Raw genomic sequence first — 26,446 nt, forward strand, 5'->3', positions numbered from 1 at the left:
ACCACATATAAATTCAGCATTATATGTCTAATAATTAAAACTCAGATATATATATATATCACCTGCATCTGCAATGCTAAATGTAAATAAATGCCCTATAAATAATAAAACTTCACAGAAATGTAAGCATAAGGGGGTCTGGAAAAAAGTAATGAAATAGAGACAAGTTCAGGAGAGTTGCTGGAAATGAAGAGATCTGATAAGAATACAGTGGCAATCTCAGATCCACTCATTCTACAAACCCTATTATATATCAGCCACTATTCCAGGCAGTGAAAAAAAGCAAGCAAGTCCTTGCTATCAAGAACTTACTTTAATGAGACAAAAATCATACATACATACATACATACATACATATATACATATACACATCAGATATTGCAAATGCTACCAAGAAAAATATAGCATACATAGGCAATGACTGTCAAATGGTGCTGATAAGTAAGCCCACACAGATCACTAGTGTCCTCAACAGGTACTGTTTTAGTAGAGAAAAAAATGATCAGGGTTGGGATTTTATTTGTTTTGTAGTACAGTGAATTAAATTCAGGGACTCATACTTCTTAGACATGTATTCTACTTGAACTATTATCCCTGCCATTTATTATCAGGTTTATGAGATATTGCACAGAAAGAATTACAAACAACAAATTTAATAAAGAAACCAGCGAAGAATGTGGGGGTTGAGGGAAAGTTTGGTATAGATGTTTTTAGCCTGAAGAAATGTTCTGAAAGACAGAGACAGAGACAGAGAGAGACAGAGAATGAATTCATGAAAGGGTTCAGAATAGCAAGACAGAAATAACTGAGTAGGTATAAGGGTCCAGTAGGCAGAAGACACCAAATCTTCAAGAAAGACCAAACAAGTGAACTACAATGGTCAAACTGAATGCCCATGAGAGCAGGCAACGAGCTCCATGTGGTAGTGGGAATTTGCTACAGTTCTCTCCTGGCAATTTATATTTTCTCCATGACATTGGAAGGGCAGTTATCATCTGAGACTGAGGAAGAAGAAAATGAGATTGGAGGTTGGAGACAGAAGCATGAAACAGTCACTTGGAAGACTAAATGAACTGCAGAAATTCTAAAGAAATTCCAGATACAACAAAGGACCAACTGAGGTTGAAGGTATGGTTTTCTTTGTGGTATTGGGGATTGAACTGATAGCCTTAAGCATGCTAAGCAAGCACTCTATCATTTGAGCCAAGTTCCAGCTTCTGGTCATCCCTGGAGGAATAATTCTTAAATGAACTAATTAGCCTACATTTCACTGCACAGTACACAAAGTAGGGGGAATCTGGGCTCAATAAAAAACTGGGGCTTGGTCAAACAAGAACAACTGAAAAAAAGAGGGGCAAGAGATCTTAAAGGATTGGCAAAAGAAAAATGTTGATTATGTCAGGAAAAAGCCAAGTAAATCATGAGGGAGGAAGAGTTAATGAAAAAGTGGTCAGACAATCAACTGTAGCTTATAGTGGGATCAAAGAATTGTTGGGAGTTGAGACAGGACATATATTTGAGTTATATAACAGCACCCAATATAGAAGAGTGATACTGATAGACTGACCATGAGCAGTATACTAAAATCCTCCAGGAACAAGAAGAGGGAGCAGTGGGCCCTAGAGCCTATTGGTGTAAGTTCCCAGTTGAAGGTGGAGAATGGAGAAAAAGAAAGCAACATTTCTTTGAGAACAGCTATGAAGAACAAAGCAACATCTACCCCATTTCAAACACAGAGTCATAAAGGATAGGCAAGAAATCAGCTGTACTTACTTGAGAAGCAACAGAAGAGAAGGTGTGACAAGACAGGACAACTTTCAGAACAGTGTTATCCTTCATAAGTAAGCCATCATAGATATTTAGAGATAGCAATGCCTGGACACTATCTCCTACCCAAGATTCTGACATAACTGTGATAATCATGAGTATGTTTGGGATATTAGATTTTTTTCCCTAAAAGCAAAAAACATGAAGCAAAAACTCAGATATAATAAGTTGGTGGGAAAGATGGTTAGAGGGGAGGGGAGGGATATATCAGGGAATTAAATGATATAAGACTTGTAAATATCTAGAAATATCCAGTCTCTACAAATGTAAATTTTAAGTATCTACAAGTGAAAATACCAATACATAATAAATGTTCAAGAGGTAGCAATTAGCTTGCTGACTAGTATGCACATTCTAAGAACTTTTCATACACTCAGGTTAACAAATATCCAGTCTCTACAAATGTAAAATTTAAGTAGCTACAAGTGAAAATACCCATACATAATACATGTTCAAGAGGTAGCAATTAGCTTGCTGACTAGTATGCACATTCTAAGAACTTTTCATACACTCAAGTTAACCATCATTAGCTCATAATTATCATCCCTTTTAAAGATAAGAAAACTGAAGAAAAGAACAGTTCAGTATCCTAAGGGCACAACCATAAACAATAAAGCTAAGTTTCAAACTCTAGCAAGTTGTCTTCAAGTCCCCACACATTAATACACATTAATACAACTACTAAAGGTAAATTTAAAAAAAGAAACCAAGGAATTTTTTTAAAGAACTATATCAGAAAAACTAAAACATTTCAATTTCACAAAACTTTTAAAAGGTAACAAGGACCCTATTAAACATATGGGTTATATGAACTAAGCTCTAAAATAATTAATATTTACTGTATTAAATGTGAAAATAAAAAAATTTCAAAATAATTCATTTTAGAGTAACATAACATGTTAGCATATTAGTATAAATAACATTTTAATGAAATATGTATTGTTTAAAAACAGAAGTATGCTATTGTTTTTGCATCCTTACAAATTTCTTTAATGTCTGGTTTAATAAGACTTGGATTCTCATATCTGTTTCTGCATAAAATCTGTTGAATACATTGAATATGAACATTGCAATATGTTATTCTGGCTGAAGTATATGAAAAAAAATCCAGCCTTAATCAAACATGCAATTTGAAAACAAGCATATTTTAGTAGTCTTTTCAAATGATCCTGGATATTCTGATTCTACACAAAAACTCAACAAGTGAAACTAGTCATGGTCATACCTGTGTGTAGGCCTAGCTACTTGGGAAGATGAAGCAAAAGGATCACTTAAGGAGCTTGGCATCAGCCCAGGCAACATAACAAAACAAAGCTCAACAAGTAACAACTTCTTGAAGTCTGGTTGCTATGTGGACTAGGCAACCATATTAACAGACATTTCTACTCTTACATTAAGCTCCATTCATCTATCCTGTCCTTTGAATTGATATTTTTATCCATACGTTCTGATCATTTAAAAATACTATTTTATGTACTCATTTACTCAGGTATCTCAATGTTTATTCATTTTACTTATCCAATATTTAAAAATCATTAATTCATTAACATCATTACTAATCTTATAAGAAAAGTGATTTTTAATAGCGTGATGACATCAACCTACAGATAATAAACACAAGTTTTCAAAAATGCTGATTTTCACTTGAAGTCTAGGACTTCATTATTAACTACAAGTACCCAGCTGTTTCCTTAAAATGGTAAGTCATTTATCATTTATCAGAAAAGGTCTAATAAATACCCATGCCTAAATACTCCATCAATCATTCAAGAATGAGTCCAAGAAAAAAGCAGCTAGTTCAGCTTGCAACTCAAACAACATTAATGACTTTCCTGAGAAAACTGTCATCCCTTAGCATCAGAAGTCTTCCATATGCCACCTTAGCCCAGTCAGAATGGCCCACATCTACAAGTCAGCCAACGACAAATGCTGGAGGGGATGCAGAGAAAGAAGAATCCTATTACACTGCTGGTGGGAATGTACACTTATACAACCACTTTGGAAAGCAGTCTGGAGGGGCCTCAGAAAGCTAAGTATTGACTTCCCTTATGACCTAGTCATACCACTTCTAGGCATCTATCCTAAACAACAGGAACCAGTATACAAGGACACATGCACCTCCATGTTTATTGCAGCACTGTTCACAATAGCCATGATATGGAAACAACCCAGATGTCCCACCACAAATGAATGGATCCATAAACTGTGGTAGCTATACACATGGAATATTATGCAGCCATTAGAAAGGACAAAATAATGGCATTTGCAGAGAAATGGATGGAGCTAGAAGAAATCATGTTGAGCAAGGTAAGCCAAGAGCAAAGAGACAAACGCCACATGTTAAATCCAAAATGTAAGGTGATACAACAAAATTAACAAGACTTAAGAAACAAAGGACTTCCACTCATCTGGTCAAATCACTATTAAATAACCCCATGGTGATGATCACATATATAGCATATATGTGCACACCGGAGGGAAACCAGGAGGATGACACAGAACTAGAGGGAATCAGGGAGAAACATAAAAAATTTATTGTGCGGGACCCATCAGCTGCACTGGACATTGATCAAAATGAACTAAGCAACTCAATGGCAGCAATGGAAGGGAGGGAAGAAGTGGGAAAGAGGGAACAGCTGATGCTATGCAAAATAAAAGAAATGTACATATCACCCAATATGGAAGAAATAACTGTATTGCAAAGCTCATAGAACTCATAAATGTTATATAGACCATGATAGACAATTTGCCCCATGAAAGTCAGAATGTGTTTGTGACTTTAACTAAGCATCACTATCCCACAATACTGTGAAATGTGGGAAATTATGTAACCACTTAATCATATTAAAACAATGAAAAACAAAAGAAGTCTTCCATATGTACTTTATATTGTATTACACAGAATGCTGAAAAGATACATACTCCACAGTGGATTTTATAACATCAGTAATTTTTGTATGTTCATTAAGAATGTCTTAAGCGAACAGGAAATGTTTCACTGAGAATATGTGACGGTAGATAATACAGAGATGTACAACCTGATGATACTGCGTTCATTTATGCTAAGACATCAGTGATACTTACCACTGCTTTCTGCATTGCAGGTATAAATATCAGCCAAGTAAAGAAAAAAAGGTATGGTGGGAGGTTAAAGGGAGATATCTTAAAATGATTCTGAAAATAGTTTTTACTCTACAGAATTCTGCAACAATCTCAAGGATCACAAGCGCTATGCTTACCACATTTTTAGAATTATCACACTACATTATATTCCCTTTTAGACAGACTAAACACAACCTCTATCAAGAGAAAACAAAAAGTTAAGGAGCACATTTATGAAAAAAATTAGCAATGCCCTCCATATTTGTAGTTTCAACATCCAATTAAGGGCAGCTTGAAAACATTTAGAAAAAACATATCTATGCTGAACATGTACAATTGTCCTGTCATCATTCTCTGAACAATATACTATAGCAACTATTTACAGTATTTGTATTTTATTAGATATTCTAAGGAATGTAGAGCTAATTTAATTATATAAGAAACTGTGCACAGATTTCCACAAATACTGAACCATTTTATATAAAATAATTAAACATCTACAGATTATAGTAGTTATAGGAACTCATGCAACAATTCCTTATAGACAGCCAAAGACAACCATACTTTTTACACTGCTTTGCAGTTGGGAAAGTATTAAGTGGAAGAAAGAATAAATAAATAGGAAGAATAGGTCTAAACAGAGGCTCAAATCAATACTCAATGAACAGAAGAAAGACAAGTATTTCAGCATTATACAATGACTACAGAGGTATCTTAGTACAAAAGTGACTTGGTAAGATGCCATCCCTGGCAAACAACTTGACCTTAATAGCCTAAAATTCCTTCTAAGCTATACAAGACCACATTTTAAGTATTGATAGGGTATAACCACACAATATAGAACTTAAAATGATTATATATATACATACGTATATATATAACTCACCATCCATTTCCATCAAAAATTGCTAATCATTTTATATAGGAAAACATACAGTATTCCATTTCTTAGTCAACTAATCCTGCCCAGTCTTTGCTATACTACTAGAGCAAAAATAAAAGGCTTTTTGTTGTTTCAATTTTTTTAATTGTATCATTTCTCTTCAGTTATTTGGCAAGCTTCAAGCTATATCCCTACAATGAAAAAATTATGAAAACATACAAGCTGGCAAACATCTCTTACCAATTTGAATTCATTTCAAGTGATTCAAACTAATTTTTAAATGTATACTAAAGACCTGCCAACCATTAAAATATAATCTACCAATATATGAAAATGCATTTGACCTTCTTGATCATTCAAGGAACATTTTAGTGGAAAACAATTCTCATCAAAAGAGGTTTAGATACACAAAACAAGATAAAATATTCCTTTCCAATTGCCCCTTGATCACTGGTATTTGTTAGGTATTTCCTGGTTTGAAATCACTTTATCTAGAGAAAGGAAAAACATAGAAAATATACCAAGTTTTGATATCCATTAGGATTTAGGACAAAAGAAAGTTTAGAAATGTAAGACATTTGAGCTTTTCATTCTTTTGAGAAGGAATTAAGAAAAATATCCAAAGTTCTTTAGGGAAAGCAGGAGGAAGGAAGCATAAATTAGCAGCCTGTTTACAAAGAAAGGAAGTTCTTATTCTACTTATTTTGAGCAGAGCATGAAGGTTCCTTATCCCTAGAACGAAAGGAGGCACAGAGTACATAATAACAAATAAAAGAGAGGAGAAAAGGGATTCTTAAAATGAGGAAATAAAACTTCAATGAAAGTAAGTGGTAAAATACAGTCCATAAAAATAACCAAAGAAAGGAGTTAACTACTATTTACCATAGAAACCTATTCATTCTCAAACACCTGTGAAGCAGTTCAGAGAAGGTATTGTGCCAGAATTTTTAGAGAATGACTAACTAGAGTCAAGTGCTGTAAACAACTGACCATCTCCCCCGACGGAAACAGTTTCTAACCAGAGAACTGGCACTGGACTCCTAGCTATCATGACTCATCTTGTTGCATTCCCTACCCTGGCTCCTTTGTGTTCAGGCCACCTGATATAAAGGATGCTCCGGCATATGTGAGCCTCAACCTTCCCACATTTCTCAGTCATAAATACCCTCCACTGTGCACCTTACACTGCCAAATCAATGTTGCCACAGACTTAACTGGCCCAATCTTCAGGTCTGTAACTGAGCTTTCTTATGTCAGAAAGATAGTGAGGAATGATGATTTTAGAAGCCTAGCTCATCTTCAATTTAGGTAATAATCAAAAACAGCCACACTGAAGCAAATTTAGACAAGGAAGAGAATAATAGTAAGTGGAAAAAGTTTGGAAGTGATGTATCAATACTTAACATCTTTACACAGATTGAGAAAAAAAAGCAAATGAACAAATGAGACTTAATACCATCATCACTATTCAGGGACACTGTTTTACAAAAATAATATTATGACCAAAGTTTTCAATTAATAAAAGGATGTGTAGTAATAAACTGGCTATAACAAAAGTATCTAACACATTTTACTACAAAACTTTACCTAACTCTTCAGAATATATCAATAAAATAAAAAAAAATCAATGCAACACACAAAACAGTATATAACCATACTGGTAATCAAAGAAATGTAGTTTTTCTCATTTGTCCTTTTCCATAAACCAATTTTTCACTGAAAAAGTAACATATGTACAAGGTAAAGGAATTTTTTTCAAATAGCATATAAATTTATACAAAATACTGCCTCCCTCCAAACGTTAACAATCAGATAGCTTCCCCAAAAGGTTTCCCTTACCTCACAGGTGCAATACATGATTTTACTGTCTGACTGCAGATCACCCTAGCTTTGCTCAGAAAGTTACTAGAAAACAAGTTAGTAACTAATGTCTATAGATGGAAGCCATTTAAAAGGGTCCCCATCTTAATACCATTTTTCTGTTTTTTTAAGTTTTCTGAGCATACATTTATGTGTGTATATGTACATATACATAACACACATATTTTTTTATAATGGAAAGTGTAAATTTCTTAAAGCAGAATAGGCCAGGTGTAAGAGTTCAGGGTCAGCCTGGGCTAACACAGCAAGACCTTATCTCAAAAATAAATCTAAGACAGAAAAAAAAAAAAGCTGGGTACTGGTGGCTCACACTCAGGAGGATGAGATCTGAGGATCACAGTTCAAAGCCAGCGTGGGCAGGAAAGTCTGTGAGACTCTTATCTCCAATTAAAACAGAAAGCCAAGCCGGGCGGTGGTAGCTCACGCCTGTAATCCTCACTACTCAGGAGGCTGAGATCTGAGGATCGCGGTTCAAAAGCCAGCGTGGGCAGGAAAGACTGTGAGACTCCTATCTCCAATAAACCACCAGAAAAACCGGAAGTGGCGCTGTAGCTCAGGTGGTAGAGCGCTCGCCTTGAGCTGAAGAGCTGAGGGGCAGCGCGCAGGCCCAGAGTTCAAGCCCCACGACTGACAAAAAAAAAAAAAAAAAATTTAAAAAACAGAAAGCCAGAAGTGGAGCTGTGGCTCCAAGTATTAGAGTGCTAGCCTTGAGCAAAATAGCTCAGAGAAAACACCCAGGTCCTAAGTTGAAGCCCCACAACGGACAAAAATAATAAAAAAATTTAAAAATAGAATAACATATTTCTTGTCATTTCAAAATATCCCTTTTTTGTTGTGGGGGGAGGGAGGTTTGCACAGGCCAGTCATCAGGTTTTTTATCTCAACACAGGTCAACACTTAAGAAGTTCCATTCTAATCATACAACAGTGATACTCAGTAGACACTATGTTGAAAATGAACTATACAACTTGTTGAGGAAAAGAGTCGGGAGGGAAAAAACTGAGAGAAAATAAGGGAAGAAGTGATACTGTTCAAAAAGAACATTACTTATGTATTTGTAACCTCTCTGTACATTACCTTTACAATAAAAATAAATGAAAAAAGGAAGTTCCATTCTGTTTGTCACATACAATTTATGAGATCAAACTCCCATTGTTGCTTAAAACCAACTGAAAGTTAGCTGTTCAAATTTAGCATCATTTAACCCTAAATGTGAATGCTTCAAGCATCTTCAAGCTAATTGTTTTGCAAACCTCAAGTCACCTCCCAAGATGTTTCCTAAAAGCTAATGCAATTCATTAGAACATAGTGGTCCAGTTATAATAATTTGTTATGCTGCTTTCAACTAAAACTTTTTTGTGTTTCATTCTTCTGAATGGGAAGTCACAGGAAATACCAATGACATTTTACATTTTGAACAGAACAGTATCCAAATAAGTATGAGTTTTTAAAATGTCAATTCACCAGGAAAATACAAGGGATAACAATAAAAACAAACTTGATATTGGTTTATTTGTAAGATGAGTTATTATCCACAATGAAAATCTATATTGCATATTAACATAGTTATTTATGCAGAATTCCTCAAAATATCTTCTAACATAGTTGAAGTAAATTTATTTTAAACATTTTTTATATAACAACTTCCCAATTTTTTAGAGTTAATGCAACATGAATTTGGTTATGAGTAAAAGAAAGTAGATTAAGAGAAACTAGCTTTAGAACTACAAAAAGCAGGTCTCCTCCCTTTTCCATATAAGCACCCTTAAAATATAGTCAAATACAGTTTTCCCCATAATCATGAGGGAAACAAAGATAACCATATTCCTGATCATATGCCCTGATATGTAATTTTTAACTTACAGTTAATGTTTGGGAATTTTATTGAGAAGATACCACTACTATTAACAAAATGGACTAGATAGATGGGAAATGAATATACTATGTACTCTTGTAACACATGTATACAAAAACTGACAAGGAATAATTAAATAGGGTAGTTCTGTTATCTTCAGTGAGCCTATTTTCGAATATTCTAATAATTTTTTTCACTCCATGGGTCAAGCTTACTGAAGCTGGAATTTGACATTACTGATGTCATGTTTGAAGGTTTTGTTAAATTACAGTCTTTTAAAACCTAGAAAAAATCAGAAAAATGTACATCTCTAATGCTCAAATGATTAAGTAGATACCAATATATATCAATATATTTTTCTGGAATATGAGCTAGTGAAGGGCTGGGAGTGGCTCAAATGGTATAGCACCTGCCTAGCAAGTACAAGGTCCTGAGTTCAGTATTTGAGTTGCATACTACAGGAGTTAGTCAAAGTAATTTTAGAAATATGAGTGTTAAACTCTCATACCTACTTAAGAAATACAAATGAGAGATAAATCAAAAGTACGTCGGTGAAATGTGGTAGTTGATGCTCAGTGGCTACAGCTAGAGTCAGGATTAGTCTTAGTTTTAAAAAGCACCCTGGACCTTCCAAACCCTGCTTCAAGCAGCACCCAGAGCTCTCCAAGGTTCTGACCTTCCTCTCATCCAACAATCAGCTTCCCTGTGTTAGTGTACGGGTGTTGTGTCCTAAGCTTCTTTTAAAGGGGCTTTCTTTCTCTTTTCTTTTCATGCTTGCTCACTGGCTGGCCTGCTCACTTGCTTGCTTGCTTTATCTTCTTTTAATTGACTTGCAGGAAAACATCCAACCTGACTTACAGTAAAACAACAGGCCAGTAAAATCTTGCGGCTACTAGTGGTAAAACGATCTTGACTCTTGTCAATAAAGAACATGAAAATTCCAGATGATGAGAAAGACAGAGTCTTGGGTAAAATACATAGATATCTCGGTAGCTAAAAAAACAACTTTCCCATGTGGTTTTGTGACAATACTAACAAATCTCACAAAAGAGAAAAAGTAAAAATAAGAAATCGTAAGTCTGAACTTCCTGAAATGTCATTAAGTGGGCAATCTCATGCAGTAGCTTAATAGGCAAAACTTCTAACCAACAAAGGAGTTCTGGATTATGTTCAAATATCTATTAGGAGATGATCCTACTGGCACAGTACACCAAATTTTTTTATAATCTTAATATTGTACTAGGATTATCAGTTATTGGCATACTTTACTTGTTCAATTTATGTCACAGGTAAGCATACCTGAAGCCTAAAATATGCAAAAGCTACCCCAAAATTATCCCCATAATTCAAAAACCTATAATTTCCCTTATCACCCAACAGAACTTGCTGTATAGATTACCTTTCAGTTGCTTTGAAAGAAGGCAATAAAAACATAGGCCACTCCATGCTAAATCCTCAGTTTATAATTGAATCTCTAGGATCACCCAGATCATTACCAAGTCATGATGTTTTTATTGTAAACTGCAGAAAAAAAAATAAATCTTGGAGAACATCTTTTGGTCCAGCCTTCCTTGCTTATTAAGAAAAGAAAGTAAGTAAATTCTTTTCTTGGAAAGAAACTCAAATGCGATAGGAATGAAAGGAAAGGCATACCCTCCAAGAAAAAGATCCTTTATTACTCTTCCTTCTTCTCTTAACATTATGACAACCCAGAGAAATAAAACTATCTTTCCTATAACATGTATAAGGAAACTAACATAAGAAGTTCTAAAATCACTGAATATAAATGACTTGGGAGATACTAACTAGACTGAATAACAACTAAATTATTCTTTTCTTCCATAGGTATTACCTATCTATACAACCTTAAGGTTTATCTTTATCAAATCTGTTTCAAGAAAAAATGCTCGTTTTTATACTATTGTTTCTCAAAAAATGAATAAATATTCATGCTTAAGTCCAACATGGAACAAAACACCATTGTAAAATCTGATTAACAGACTCTAATAACTAAAAATTATTTGGCGGCCCAGTCTATGGCTCTCGTGCAATTGCTGTTATTACCTGACCTGCTGATGCCACTTTCTTCCCAATCGATGCTATTCAGACTGTGTGTAGCATCACTGCAAGGGCAGAAAGGGAATTAGCAAATGTAGTTTCAGCCTAATTCAAATTGTTTTTCCTGGGGATGTATTTAAATTTTCCAGGTTGCTCGAATATCATCCAGGGATGTGATTTTGAAAGAGACAGCTTGTTACTGTTTTTCCTGGCTGTACTACAAGAAACAACAGTGTGAGCTTATTTTAACTTAATGTGTGCTTCTGTGTTTCTTTACAAGAAATTAACTGCAATCATTTAAAGCAAACACTTTGTTAATGTTATACTTTTCATTAGGAAATGTCTTCAGGAGACTTTCAAACTTAGGTAAGAATCTTAATTCTGCCCACAGATTTCAAATTTAAAGCAAATTATTTAAATCACAGTGAGAGATCATTCAAGCTAAGTGAACCTGTCTGGCATTGTGTGTTTTATAAGCTGTAGATGAGTCACGATATCACAGGACTCCTAGCCATTCTCTCATGGTAAGATAATAACTCTTCCTGCCTCACCCTGGACTCATAATAGAGCCTCATTTCCTCTGACTATGAAAATCAAAATGGGACCCATAGGAATGGGTAGTGTGGAACAAGATGGAAAACAATAGCTTCAACCAAGCTGTTATTTATAGCTAGAGAAATACCTGACACTGGGTTTCTGACAACTGACCTAGATGACTTCAGCTAGACTGGGCCCCTGGGCTACAATGATTTATACTACTTAGCTGTTTCTCCCATTCTTAACTGAGCTCCTTAGATTTCTGTTCAGACCTGAAGTATTTACCTTCTCTGAGTTACCTTCTCTGAGTTAAAAACACCAATTGTACATCTTCCTGGTTAAAGGCTTTAAGCTATCAGTGTCCAAGTAAACACACACTGTGTAAAAATGAGCAGAGAAAACAAGAACAGTAAAGTAAACTATCCTAGCTCTTCTTGTTAGGACAGTCACATATATCTAGAGCAAAGTAAACTAACTAAAGGGGAAGATGCATATAGAATGCACTATACAAAGCAGTAAGTGCATTCACTATCTTTACTTCTCTCCCTAAACTCTCCACCTCCTAAACCAGGTCCATAAGTCTTTGATCTAAACCTATATTTAGTCATAACCACTCTTTGATGTCCAATACTCCTTCTCCCTCTTTTCTGATAACATCAACCCAAATTTCCTTTGGAAAATCACCCCATTCTCAGCTATGGGTCTGAAGTTAAGAATCTCCAGCTAATGCTCCATTTGTCCTGACTGTTTAAGCCTATTCAGCATTTCCTGCATACCTAGCTTCAATGACTGATTCAGCAATGGCACATACCTGATAATAAAACTAAATGAGATAAATGAAGCTGTCAGCTGGACTGCTGAGAAATAAAGGTTTTCTCCTTCCTATGCAGTAGAATATAGTGTAAATCAAAATATCCATTTTGTATTCATAGGAAAGGGACCTATCTGCTATGGAGATATGGTGAATAAAAGAGAACACAGTGAAAGGCAGAGCAGAAAAGAAAATGTAGGGGGGTGGGGGGAGTAGGTCCTGAAAGACATTATATCAGCTGCAGAGACAACCTTTTCTGAAAAGTTCTACATATAAGTTCTTAAACCAATTTGAATCAGATTTGTTATTTCATAAGGAAGAAAAAAAAGTGGGTTCCTGTGGCTCATACTTATAATCCTAGCTACTCAGGAAACTAAGATCTGAGGATCATGGTTCACAGCTAGTCCAAACAGGAAAGTCCACGAGACTCTAATCTACAATAAATTACTCAGAAAAAGCCAGAAGTGGCACTGCGGCTCAAGTGGTAGAACTCTAGCTTTGAGCCAAGGAATCTCAGGGACAGCACCTAGGCTCAGAGTTCAAGTCCCAGGACCACCAAAAACAAGAAGGAGGAAGAAGAGGAATAGGAGAAAGAGGAGAAGTAAGGAGGAGCAAAGAAAGAGAAATCAGAAGAAAAGAGAAATAGGAGAAGAAAAAGGAAAGTAGGAGAATAGGAAGAAATGATACACAACACAATATTACTAGTTTACCTCTCTAGACAAAGGAGAAGACGGAGGTATACAAACTCTTATTAAGCTATATATAACTATTCAAGAGCCCTTTAATATTGAAAATATAGACTTACTTATATTTTAAAACAAAAAATAGCTAAAAATTATGTTTTAGAAAAGTAGTAGTCTCTTAAATTAATTTGCAGGAAACTCTACACGAAGCATTAATGTATTTCACTAATTCAACAATTATTACATTCATTTCTATTGAGGGGAGATTAAAAAGGAAGAGAAAATGGAAGACTATAGTTTTGTATATTATAACTCATACCCTAAGTTTAAGTGAAAATGTATCTGAAATAGGCATCTAGGATGCTCCTCATTCCAGAGCTTTTCAAACACTAATAAAGTATTCAGTTCAATAAAACAAGATTTCTAATGAAGCCAATAGACACACTGAAAGATATAAAGGAAAAAAATGAATAACTGGTCCAGAACAGATAAGGGCACTTTGATTACTGACATGTGTCTTGGAATCATATTCAACAAACCATACTCAGTCCTTCATTAGAACTGAGCTTAGAGAGAAGGCCTTCACTTCATGGTCTCTTAACCAGAAGATATTTTTACCTTCCTTCTAGTTGACCAGAATGTATTCAATACATACAAGCTATCTGGTAACATCATATGAATGCTGGCTACATGCCAAGCAGGGAATATGTACCTTAGACTAGAAAACTTTTTACATTTTCTATACACAGTCTCTCTCCAAAGAGTATTAACTTAAGCAATACATGGTAAAAACTGTTTTATCAACTTATACTTTTTCAAATTAGCCATTCTCCCAGATTCTCAAATCTATACTTTATCAGTTCTTTCAAAACTGTGTTAACTATCACAGTCAACTTAAGAAAAGCATCAGTTCCAATGCCCTTGTAAACGATCATGAAGACATTCCCCAAACTATGAAGTGCTTCAGAAGTCCTAACAAGAGCCACCTATCCCCGTGCTTCCAATACCTACTGACATCAATTCACTACCATCAGAGTAAATGAGGTCCTTTCTCTCAATTAAAAAAAAAATCCACTAACAAAAGGCTGTTAATGTGTAATCCTTATTAACCAAGGGAACTTGAGCTCTTACACAAAGTATGAACCTTTTCAATAGCCCAGGCCCCATACCGGCCATTATCAAAACAACTGTGGATTCAGGTGCTGGTGGCTAACATCTATATTCCTAGCTACTCAGGAAGCTGAGATCTGACGATCACATTTTAAAGCCAGCCCAGGCATGAAAAGTCTGGGAGCCTCTAATCTCCAATGAATTACTAAAAAAGCTGGAAGTGGAGCTATGACTCAAAGTGGTAGAGTGATAGCCTTGAATGAAAAAGCTTAGGAACAGTGCCCAGGCCCTGAGTTCAAGCCCCACAAGTGACATAAAAAGAAAGGAAGGAAGGAAGGAAGGAAGGAAGGAAGGAAGGAAGGAAGGAAGGAAGAGAGAGAGAGAAAGAAAGAAGGAAGGGAGAGAGAGAAAGAAAGAAGGAAGGGAGAGAGAGAAAGAAAGAAGGAAAGAGAGAAAGAAAGAAGGAAAGAGAGAAAGAAAGAAGGAAAGAAAGAAAGAAAGAAAGAAAGAAAGAAAGAAAGAAAGAAAGAAAGAAAGAAAGAAAGAAAAGAAAAGAAAAGAAAAGAAACAACAAAACTGTGGAAGTCTCACCACAAGACATATTCTCCTCAGATCCTGCGCTTTGGGGCACTGAGTCAGTGAGCTTAGAGTGCTTATTATTTATCCCTAAAGAGTCACTTGAGACATTTACCAGCACAGCAGAAGCCCAGAAAATTCAATCATCTTGATGACAAATTTTCTCATTGCAATTAAAACCCAAATATTTCATATAAACTCATTAGATATTCACATAAGATCTACTAATGTAAGGAGGGCTAAAAGCTCCCTTACTAGCTTTCCACCAGTTTCTCACATTTCCCAGAAAGTAACAGAAAGTTTCTCTCAGACCTATGAACTACTTCAAACAATGACTAATACCTGGAGTCCAAAGTCCCCAATAAGGAGTTTTTAAAAAAAAGCATTTTTCAATAAAGGAGAACCAACATTACTTACTCTGATTTCTTCTGCAACAGCATTTTATCTTCTCTTACTAAATTTGACTTCCTCCTCTTCCTATATCAGTAATATCTTCTAGGCTCTCTTGAGATTCCAGCATTCCTAATTTAATGCTATCTCTATCCCAGTGGGGATAAAAAGCACCAAATATCTTATTAATGGTGTGATCATTTTTAAATTGGACTTATTTATTTGAATTTAATTTTAAATCATTATCACTTCACTGAAATGTTTTTGTGATGGACCCAATAATATTAAGGAATTACTAAGCATTTGTAAATTGGAAGACTTGGCTTGTCAGCATGCTTTCTTTGACTCACACAATTTTTATTTGAAAATCTTTAGACAAGGCATACACACTTCAGCAGGTCACAATCTCAACTAGTTCCAACTATTTTACATCTATCTTTTTCACTCATTTGTGTTACTTGACCAGATCCTTCGATACCTGAGTGTACAATGACTGCATTAAGATTTTAGGGCCATTTCCTAGTGACTGTTCAGATCCTTCCATGGTTCCTTCATTTATACTGAATGCATCAGGTGTTTATTAGAGCCCTGTAAGCCAAACACTACAGAAAACAATAGCTAGGGTTCTTTGCAACTGAAAAATAAAGATAACAAGAAAGCTATTCTTTTCAATGTACCCACTAATGTTTATAAGAACTGACTGATTATCTCAATAATAGTTATTTCATATCACTTTCCTTCAGGGGGATTATTTAAACTTTTTTAGAGAATAGGGACAGTATCTTATTAATCTTTGTGCAAGTACTGTACTAGATATTAAGGGCTATTCAATGTGAGCGCTCAAATTATTTTTTAACTGAATACATCACTATCCAATTCATTATAAACTGAATTAGGCATATTATCAAGAATTTTCCAAGGGCAATAAAGATACTGGCTACTTGGAACCAAGTTTATATGATGGTTAGGAACAGAAGTAGACAAAAGAAAACTGGAAGGCAAAGCTGAAAATACAACATTGAAATATGACTAATTGTAGTCATCAATCATTGAAAGTTTGAACTGTTAAAAACAATAACTTATAAGCATTCTAAAATAGAATTTCTTTTTAAATGTAAGTATACTTAAAAGAATATGATGAAGTTATTAAAACAAAGTAAAATGATCATGGCTCAATAGACAAAGTCTAAGATACAAAATAACACATTAAATCATTTTCCAGTTCAAAAACCTACATGAGATGTTGATCTTCCTGTTTTTCATAAACCTTATAATTGTGCTTCCAGAAAACTACCAAGCATCTGCCTCTATGTAGCTAATTCTTTTCATCTTGGAGCTCTCACAAGGAAATAGAGAGTATACTGTGCCAGGATCACTATCTTCTCCAGCCAAAATCATTGTGTCTTAGAGCCAATTTCCTCTTGGTAAATCTCGATCAAATTCCTTCCATTTGTAACTTCCTTAATACTGGTAGTGGCTGCACATGTAATAAGCTGATATGTGTTTTGTTTAACAATATATTATAAATTTAACAGTAATATGTATTCCTATACACATAGGTAAATGTACACACCCACAATGGTTCCAATAAGTATTATTCATGTGACTCTGAAGACTACCATCCAGAATTTCTTAACCCACAAAAAATTCTATGGTATCTAGCATTACTTTAGAACTTTGCATCAAGAACTCTGCTATGCAGATATAATGATAATCAAGGTTAGTAACAATAATTTTGATGCTTTTATAGCCCTTGAAATACTTAATGATTTAACAAAGAAAGTTCAAATTATGTTCTATTTTTTGTTGTAAAGGGTATTTTATCAAAATTATATAGTATTTCAAAAAATGGTGATCCAGGTATAGTAAATTTTTATAAGCACAAATATTTTAGTAACTGTTATATCTTATTTCTTATATAGTCTTGATAAAGTAAAATCACTGCTATTCTTATGTATGATTCTCATGTTCATATATACACATTACATACATTTTTAACAAATGTTACAGACCAACCAATCATCTTATTTTTTCATCTAAATATATGATTCTTCAATGCACCAACTAGAAAGTTGATTTCCTCAGGCTGGGAAGTTGGCTCAGTGGTATAATACTTGCCTCACATGCATGAGGCCCTGGGTTCAATTCCTCAGCACCACATAAGCAGAAAAAAAGCCAGAAGTGGTGCTGTGGTTCAAGTGGTAGGGCCCTAGCCTTGAACTGAAGAGCTTAGAACAGCACCCAGGCCTAGAGTTCAACCCCCACGACCAACAAAAAAAAAAAAAAAGTTGATTTTCTCACTCTATTATTACTGTTTTAAAAAAGTTTTTTAATATAATTAATTCATCTTCCATGTATTATGAAAACATCTGATACTACCATTAAAAAAATAGTGATGGCATTAGGGAACAGGGCTTAAGTGAACAGAATTATCTATCTTTTAAGATTAACCACTCCAGGATGTGCTTATAATCTTTTTTTTTTTTACCATTTTGCTTTTGACCATTTTTACTCCACATATACATATTTGTCTCACTGTGCAAATTCTAATCTATGACATACATTATATACAATTTCCTAAATGAAAACTAAAGATGACTCTATATCTTGTGTATAAATCAAAGCATATATTTCTAATAAATAGCTATTTTACATAATCTCAAAGTCTCTACTATGAGGAATGGATTATTTTTGCTGTGACTCTCTATTAGGTTATTGAAGATTCAAGAAATCTGGAGCATATACCCACTTATCATATTATATAAAATGCAGAGAAATAAAGAAACATGTTAAACCATGTCATGAGGACACAACTAAGCAAAACTCAGTCCATGATTATGTTTCTTCAACCATACACTGCAAAGAGGAAAATGAGATGAAATTTATTAGCTAAAAAAGACTAAATTATGATTCATGATGCATGAGTCGTAATTCAAACAATTAGAAATTTGAGACTATTTGAGAATCCAAGGATTCACTACTGTTTTTTAGATTAAAAAATGGTATTTTGATTATGATTTTTAAGATATTTACTATCTTTTTAAGTAACATCCTGAAATCTTTATAGATCATATAACATACTTTGAGAAATTGCTTTGAATAACACACTAGCCAGCAAGTGGCTCACACATAGGTGAAAGAAGAGGATGACTTGTGAGTTACTGATGCCAGGTGACAGATGCACAGGGCTTTATTATATAATACTTTCTACTTTGTGCATCTTTAGAAGCTCCTAAAGAATATTTGCAAATGAAGAAACATGACAGTTACAATAAATTTTGTATTCCTTTGATTTATATTAACGGGCAGTTATAAATTTACAGAAATAACAAGCTAAAATATTAAAGAATCTATATTAGTAATAATTCTTTAGTGTGATTAAGTAATTTTTTTAAATTTCAAAAGTTTTATTAACTCTTTAGTCTAAATGTTACAGATACTTTAATAGGTACTAATTTTTAGAAAGCCAAAATTTTGCATGATGTAAAATATAAAGTAATACAAGAATTTAAAATGCCTATAAATTAAAGGGTCCATATAACCACGAGCATAAAAGAAGGGAAGGAGGGTATGAATCAACTTCCCTTAGGCTCTCTTCAGAAAATCAGAGTTATTGCATTAAGTGACTAATATTTCAGTTGGGGTTTATTTTTGGAGAAAGGGTTATTTATTTGTTTGTTTGTGTTTTATAAAACAAAGTCTTAAAAATCCCAGACTGGCCTTAAACTCACTATGTAACATAGACTGGCTTTGAACACAGGATCCCTGCCTCCACTTCCTAAGCACTGAAATTTCAGGCTGAGAATACAGGCAAGTACCATCAAACCTGATACTACAAAACAAACATACAAACTCAATGTCTGAAATTTTATAGCAAGGAAAGACAAAAGCTATTTCATCTTTTTCTTACTACAAAATCCTTTTAATTTAATTGGCATAGGTATTAGTGAATTTGGGGATCAGGAGTACTACATGTCAGTAGACCTAAAAGCAAAATAAATGGTTAACTTTTGCTTTTAATTTAACAAATTCATTTTAAGTAAAAAATTAAAGCTCATTTGGACAATTTTTGCTTTAAAAAAATTTCCATACTGGGTATTATGGCTCAAGTCTGAAATCCTGGCTACTTAGGAGGGCAGAAATAGAGGAGATCACAGACCACAGTTCAAAGCCAACACAGGCATAAAATTTCATAGGACTCCAACTCAACTAATGTCTGTGCACAGAAATGTGCTCTTGCCATTCCCAGAGAAACAGGGAGAACCTGTCTTAAAAACAGCCAATACAATGGGGGTCAGAGGTGTGGGTCAAGTGGTAGAGCTCCTGCCTAGCAATTGTGAGACACTGAGTTTAATCCCCAGGTACACAAAAATAAAAAATAAAATAAAAATTCCCAGAGAGTTAACTAAACTTCATGTTAACCTTGTAAACATCTTCAAATGAATAAAAAAATAAATATTTCTACAATGTACCTTCAGGGTCTAGGTATAGTGGCTCAAATGGTAGAACATGGGTCTAGCAAGCACAATGCCCTGAATTCAAACCTCAATACTCCAAAAACAAAATAAAATAAAATGTACCTTTAAATGTATGAATTATATATAATTATTATATCAAACACTCTTCTTCTATCCTTATAAATTACTTTAATTTTCTAAAGGAGTTCTTTGATTCTAAAAAGCAACTGACGTGTCCAATAGAAAACTCAGAAAATCTTAGTAATTAGCTGTCCTTCTTTAAAAATAAAATTATATAATAGTCCTGATTTTTTACTTTTCAGTCTGGCTTCTTCATAAATGTTCTTGAAACCTATTCAAGAAAATGCATTAAATGTGTTGAGTGTTTTGTTCATAATAATATTGTACTTCTATGGTATTTTCATAATCCCAACGGCTTAAAAACAGTATGTACACACACACACACACACACACACACACACACACACACACATGCACACTATCTACTGAATCACTGTCAGTGCGAGGCTACAACACTAGGCTGTGGTTGAAGGATTACATTAGACCAATGTAAGGGTTGAACTGGCAGTTTACTTTACAGCTTTAAATATCTTGGCTCTCCCAAGCTTGTGTGGGGGCTGCAGTTTGGCATAAAATTCTCAGCCTGATGCAAGTAATTCCTCTAAAAATGTTTTTTTAATAGTTAGGAATTTTTTTGCTTTAAAAAAAAGTTGGAGAAGGCATTCAGAAGAAATAGGTTCAAATGTGTAATATTCTTTTCCTTTGTAAATAAAAATTAAAGCTCATTGGAATAGATTTTGCTTTTATGTGTCCATCTCTGTATCTAATCAGTACAATAAAATCCCAAACCTAATTATTTTTAGAATTATTCTTTTTTATACGTTTTTTTATTGTGAAAATACTGTACAGAGGGTTTACAGATACATGAGCAAGGTAATGAGTACATTTCCTATCAAGCATTGTTGCCTCCTCCTTTGTTTTTCCCCTATCATCCCTTCCCTCCACCTCCCCAACTACACTTCCCCTCCCCCGCCCCCACCTAAATTGTAGTTTGCTTTCAACATAGTGTCTTGTATATCACATTGTTACAATGGGTCAACCTGTATCCCTATTTAAGCATTTTGTTTTTCCTTTCCCTTTCCCAAATTAGAGAAGTGTATATAACAAGATGCAGGGCACCGAAATCAAATACAGTGAAAACAGGAGTTATACCGTGGGGGAGGAACATACAAAGAAAAAAAATCACATAGTACATTATAAATACATTAGAATCAATAGCAAGAAAGAAAAAAACACTTGTGTCCCTATCTTGGGGTTCATTTCACTTAACATCATCTTATCTGGTCATATGTACATAGCTTTTGACCTTTTCTGTTTGTCCCAGACACATACTAGTTATTACAAATAAGGGAAACCATGGGACCTATGTTTCTTTGGGCCTGGCTTACTTCGCTTAATATAATTTTTTCCAAGTCTTTCCATTTCCTAACAAATGGGGCGATGTCATTCTTTCTGATGGAGGCATAGAATTCCATCACACACACACACACACACACACACACACACACACACACACACCACACCACACACCACACATTTTCTTGATCCATTCATCTACTGAGGGGCATCTGGGTTGGTTCCGTATCTTAGCTATGGTAAATAGTGCTGTAATAAACATAGTTGTGCTGGTAGCTTTAGTGTGGTCTTTTTTGTGATCCTTTGGGTAAATACCCAAAAGTGGGGCTGCTGGGTCATAGTGGAGCTCTATGTAGAGTCTTTTGGGGAACCTCCATATTGCTTTCAAAAGTCCAAACCTAATTATTTTTAATAAGTAAAAATCCTCATTCCTATCAATAGTTTAAATGTTAAGATCAAAACCAAAATAAGCTCCTTCAATTTTAAGGGGAATGAGAAGACTTTGAAAACACTGCCATTTGTGAAGCTAGCTCACTCAGAAATCATTGCATGTTGCCCTCCATCATTTTGGCCAAAGTAACTTTTCTGTTTCTGCTTTTACAGTCCAATGTTAATTCCTTCTTTGTAACAGCTTTGTAAGATAGGTAATAAAAGCCTCAGTTTTGTCAATAAAGAAATGCAAAGGATGCTGCACACCTTTGCCGAATAACAGACCTACTAGCCAACAGAACTGAGACTAGAATTCAATTGTCTCAACCAGGATTTGTTTCTACTACCTTAAGTTCTCAACTCTAACTATATATTAGAATTAGCTTTCCAAAACCACCAATGCCCAGGCTTTCCTCCAGTATAACAAAACTGAAATATCTGGATGACAAGACACAGTCATCAGTATATTCCAGATATTTCCAAGAAAGAATTGCAGTACTATCCACAGTAGTAAGAGAAAAGATGAGTAGAAAGTAAGAAGGTAGACATCATCAGGAGTCAATTACCCACTCACAAATCCAACTTTCAAAGTCATTTTTCTTTTCATAAGTACCTACCTCCCCATTCCCAAATCAGAAAAACATCAAGAAAATACTACTGAATTTTAATATTTCCTATGTGAAGTATATGTGGGAACAAATATACCCACCAAGATGAATAAACAAGGCTAGCTAGAGCACAGAGATGTTCAATTTTATACCCTCTTTACTGGTATCTCCTTAAATTAAATATTTCATTGCTCTTTTTTTTCTGTATCTTTCTGCTCTTGATTTTTTTCTGTATCTTTCTGCCTTTCTTCTCCTTGAAGAATTAGAAAAGGTTGCTGATGGCAAGCTCTGTGTTTGTTTCCCTGAAAATATATTTATAACATTAAATTCTTTAAGGATCCTAGACACCATTTTTTCAATATTGGATTTAAACTTTGGGCCTCATGCTTGCTAAGCAAGTATTCTACCACTTGAACCAACTTTACGCATGGGCAGGATCTCATTTTATCCCACAGGTATCCTAGAATGTGATCCTCCTATTTGTGTTTCCCTTTATTTCTCTGGAATAGCCTAGTCGTGTACTTCCCTGTAGCTTGAGGTGACAGGCACACAAACACTTCTTCTAGCCAATGGCTGAAAAAGAATCTCACAAACTACTATGCCATCAAGATAACATCAAGCTTGCTAACTATAACCCTAGCTACTTAAGAAGCTGACATCTGGAGAATCATGGTTCAAAGTCAATCCTAGCAAAAAGTCAAAGACTCTACCTCCAAAATAACCAGTCAAGGCTGGAGGTATGGCTCAAGCAGTAAACGTCCAGCCAAGCAAGCAAGCCAAGTACAAACTCCAACAGTTCAAACTTAAAAGAAAGAAAAGAAAAATGAAAGACAAAGACAAAGAAGGCAAAGATAAAGACAAAGACAAAGAAGGAAGAAAAAGGAGGAAGTTGTCAACATTGCTCTTTTGTTTTCTCCCTTTTAGATTTTCTTGTTTTCATTGTCATACTGTTACTTAATCATGTTGTGCAAAATCCTAGACCATACCACTGTGTAGGTAGCCTGCTAAGATTAACTCAACTTCCTGAACCTAAAAATTACATTTATTCTTTTTCATATATTGAATATATTCAGTTCTTTTAAAAAATCTTTATCATAAAATATAATACACATAAAAGTTTACAAAACATGGTTGTATTAACAATCATGTTAGCAATACCTGTGAAAGGAATGAAGCACATGTACAGCCAAAAATAATCCCTCAGAGCAACAATGTTCATGGCCACAATGCTCAAATGAGCAATGTTGTCCTACAGGTATTGGGAAATACTATGAATAGCCTGAGAACTACAGCAAACCCTAGATGGTTTGAGTTTTAAAACTTAGCCATGTTCCATGCTGTTTCTGACCAGTTTTTTTCTATTACATGAATCAATAAATCTTTTTAGTACTTAAGACAGTTTGACTGCATTTTCTGTCATTTACATCACACTAAATTCTAGTGGCAATCATTTATCACATGATTTTGCCTCCAGAAATGATTTCTTCTTCATTATCATTTTTGTTACTTTATATCAGTTACCTTTATATCAGTTACCTTTACCTTACCATAATTATCAATGTCCAGATTTTTCTCTGCTTTTGAGTATGGGGCAGAGTGACTGAAACATAAGAAGTATTCAATAATCAAGTACTTAAGAAACTGTGACTACAGCAATTAATGATAATCTCTGTATCCTCTGTACCTAGTATAAGGCTTAAGTTGAGTACAGTCTCTATGTTTGTAGCAGAAACGAATAACAAATTCGGAGATAGAAATAGTATTATGAAAGAGCAGAGATCAGAATATATGCAAATTAAATGCAAAATAATCCATCTCAAAATATGGTACATCTATTATCCCAAGCCACACTGGAGGTTAATACTGGTAGATCACCATTCCCAGACAGATTAGGCAGAAAAATTCTTAAAACTCCAACTCTACAGAGGGAGTCTGGATGCACTGGCATATGTCAGGAAACCTCAAGTAGGAGGATTAATACTCAGGCACACACTGGGATGAGAAGCAAGACCGTATCAAAGAAAAAAAGAAACAAGTCTAGGGTCTTGGCTCAATTGGAAAGAGTCTCAACCCAGCAAGTGCAAGTCAAACAGTAGTAACTACACTTCTTAGCAATACATACTTGAAAACTAAACCCATCAAAAATTTATGAAACCTGGAATATTCAATAACCTACTAGAAAAAAATACAATCCTCAGACCATGAACATCTCACAAAAGCTTCAATATGTGGATAAACCTTTGTGGAAGAAAGAAAGAAAAAATCCAAATCTAGTATTTAAGTTACAACATGAAGTCACAATAAATAACTATATTCTAACCCTCTCACAATTTTGCCCCAACCAAACTCTATAATTGTATTTTTCCTATCAAAAACGTTTGCTCAGTGTTTCCTACATGACACTCTTGATATGTGTGTTTTCTTATAGTGTTGTTCCCTACTATAGTGCTCTTCTCTCCTCATCTTCTAAATCTTCCTACCTTTGTTTAAAGACCCAGATAAAACCCTTCTATGCCCATTGAGCCCAGCTCACCATTGGTGCAATAATCCCTATTTTATCAGAATTCCTGTAACATTACTGTATTACTCAGCACATTCACACATTATAGAGGGGAGGGGGTTATTATAGTGTACATACTGGGTACCTGGTACTATAAATAAGAGTTAGAAAAAACAAAGATAATAGCCTGTCTCCCAAGTGCTCTTGGAATTATAGAGAAGACAAAAAGTTAAATAAACCATTACTAGAAAAACAGTAATGTTACCCGAGTAAATATAATGTGCTTTGACAACACATACTTTACTGCAACTTGCTACAATATTTCTCTTTTAATACTGAAATTCAGCTTCTCCTGTCTCTTTATCCCAGGAATATAGGAACTGGAGATAGAATCGTGACTGGATTTTTGCCTGAGGCAAAAAGGGTAAGAATATTTCTTTATGTGAAAAATAAAAAAGCAAAAAGATCTGGAGGTATAACTCAGGTAACAGAGTTTGTCTAGCAAGCATAAAGCCCTGAGTTCAAACCCCAGTAACACAGGGTCAGGGGTGGGGGGAGAGGTTGTCTTACTGAAAAGCAGGTTCTCAATACTACACACAGGTTAACTAAAACATTTCTGGTGTTCTTTCACTAAAACTTCTTAAGAGAAACAAAGACATAATCTCTGTTCATAGACATTAGATTTAAAATGACAAATTAACAGATGTCAATAAAAACATTAGTTACTCGTAGTTAAGGAAAGTAAGTATAAGAATTCACAAGTAACCACCATTTTTACTTAGTCAAGTGTGTTGACTGGGCTCGCTGTTTTCTATGAACAGCAAACTTAAAAATGAAGGGAACTGGGATGTGGCTCAGTGGTAGAGTGCTTGCCTAACATGTATGAAGCTCCGGGTTCGATTCCTCAGTATCATATAAACAGAAAAAGCTGGAAGTGTCACTGTGGCTCAGGTGGTAGAGTACTAGGCTTGACCAAAAGAAGCTCAGAAGCTCAGGGAGAGTGCCCAGGCCCTGAATTCAAGCCTCAGGACAGAAGAAGAAAGAAGAAGAAGAAAGAAGAAGAAGAAAGAGAAGAAGAAAGAAGAAGAAGAAAAAGAAGAAAGAAGGAGAAGAAGAAGAAGAAAGAAGGAGAAGGAGGAGGAGGAGAAGAAGAAGAACAACAACAACAACAACAACTCGGGGGGAAGGGGGGGAAGGAGAAGGATTGGGATTGGGGGGGGAGGCTGGGAAGGGATGTGAAGGGTAAACAAAGGAGGAGGCTGCAATGCTTGGTAAGAAATGTACGCATTATCCTGCCCATGT

The 26,446-nt window shown here is 34.8% G+C and overlaps 1 protein-coding gene across 1 annotated transcript in view; it reads right to left on the minus strand.

Annotated features, from left to right (window-relative positions):
- The window catches only part of Bre (brain and reproductive organ-expressed (TNFRSF1A modulator)), a 405,798-nt gene that overhangs the window by 283,744 nt on the left and 95,608 nt on the right, over positions 1–26,446 (minus strand). The gene's annotated exons all lie outside the window — the stretch shown is intronic.

Source organism: Dipodomys ordii, unplaced genomic scaffold, assembly GCF_000151885.1.
Source record: "Dipodomys ordii isolate 6190 unplaced genomic scaffold, Dord_2.0 Scaffold20, whole genome shotgun sequence".
NCBI classification, from domain to species: domain Eukaryota; kingdom Metazoa; phylum Chordata; class Mammalia; order Rodentia; family Heteromyidae; genus Dipodomys; species Dipodomys ordii.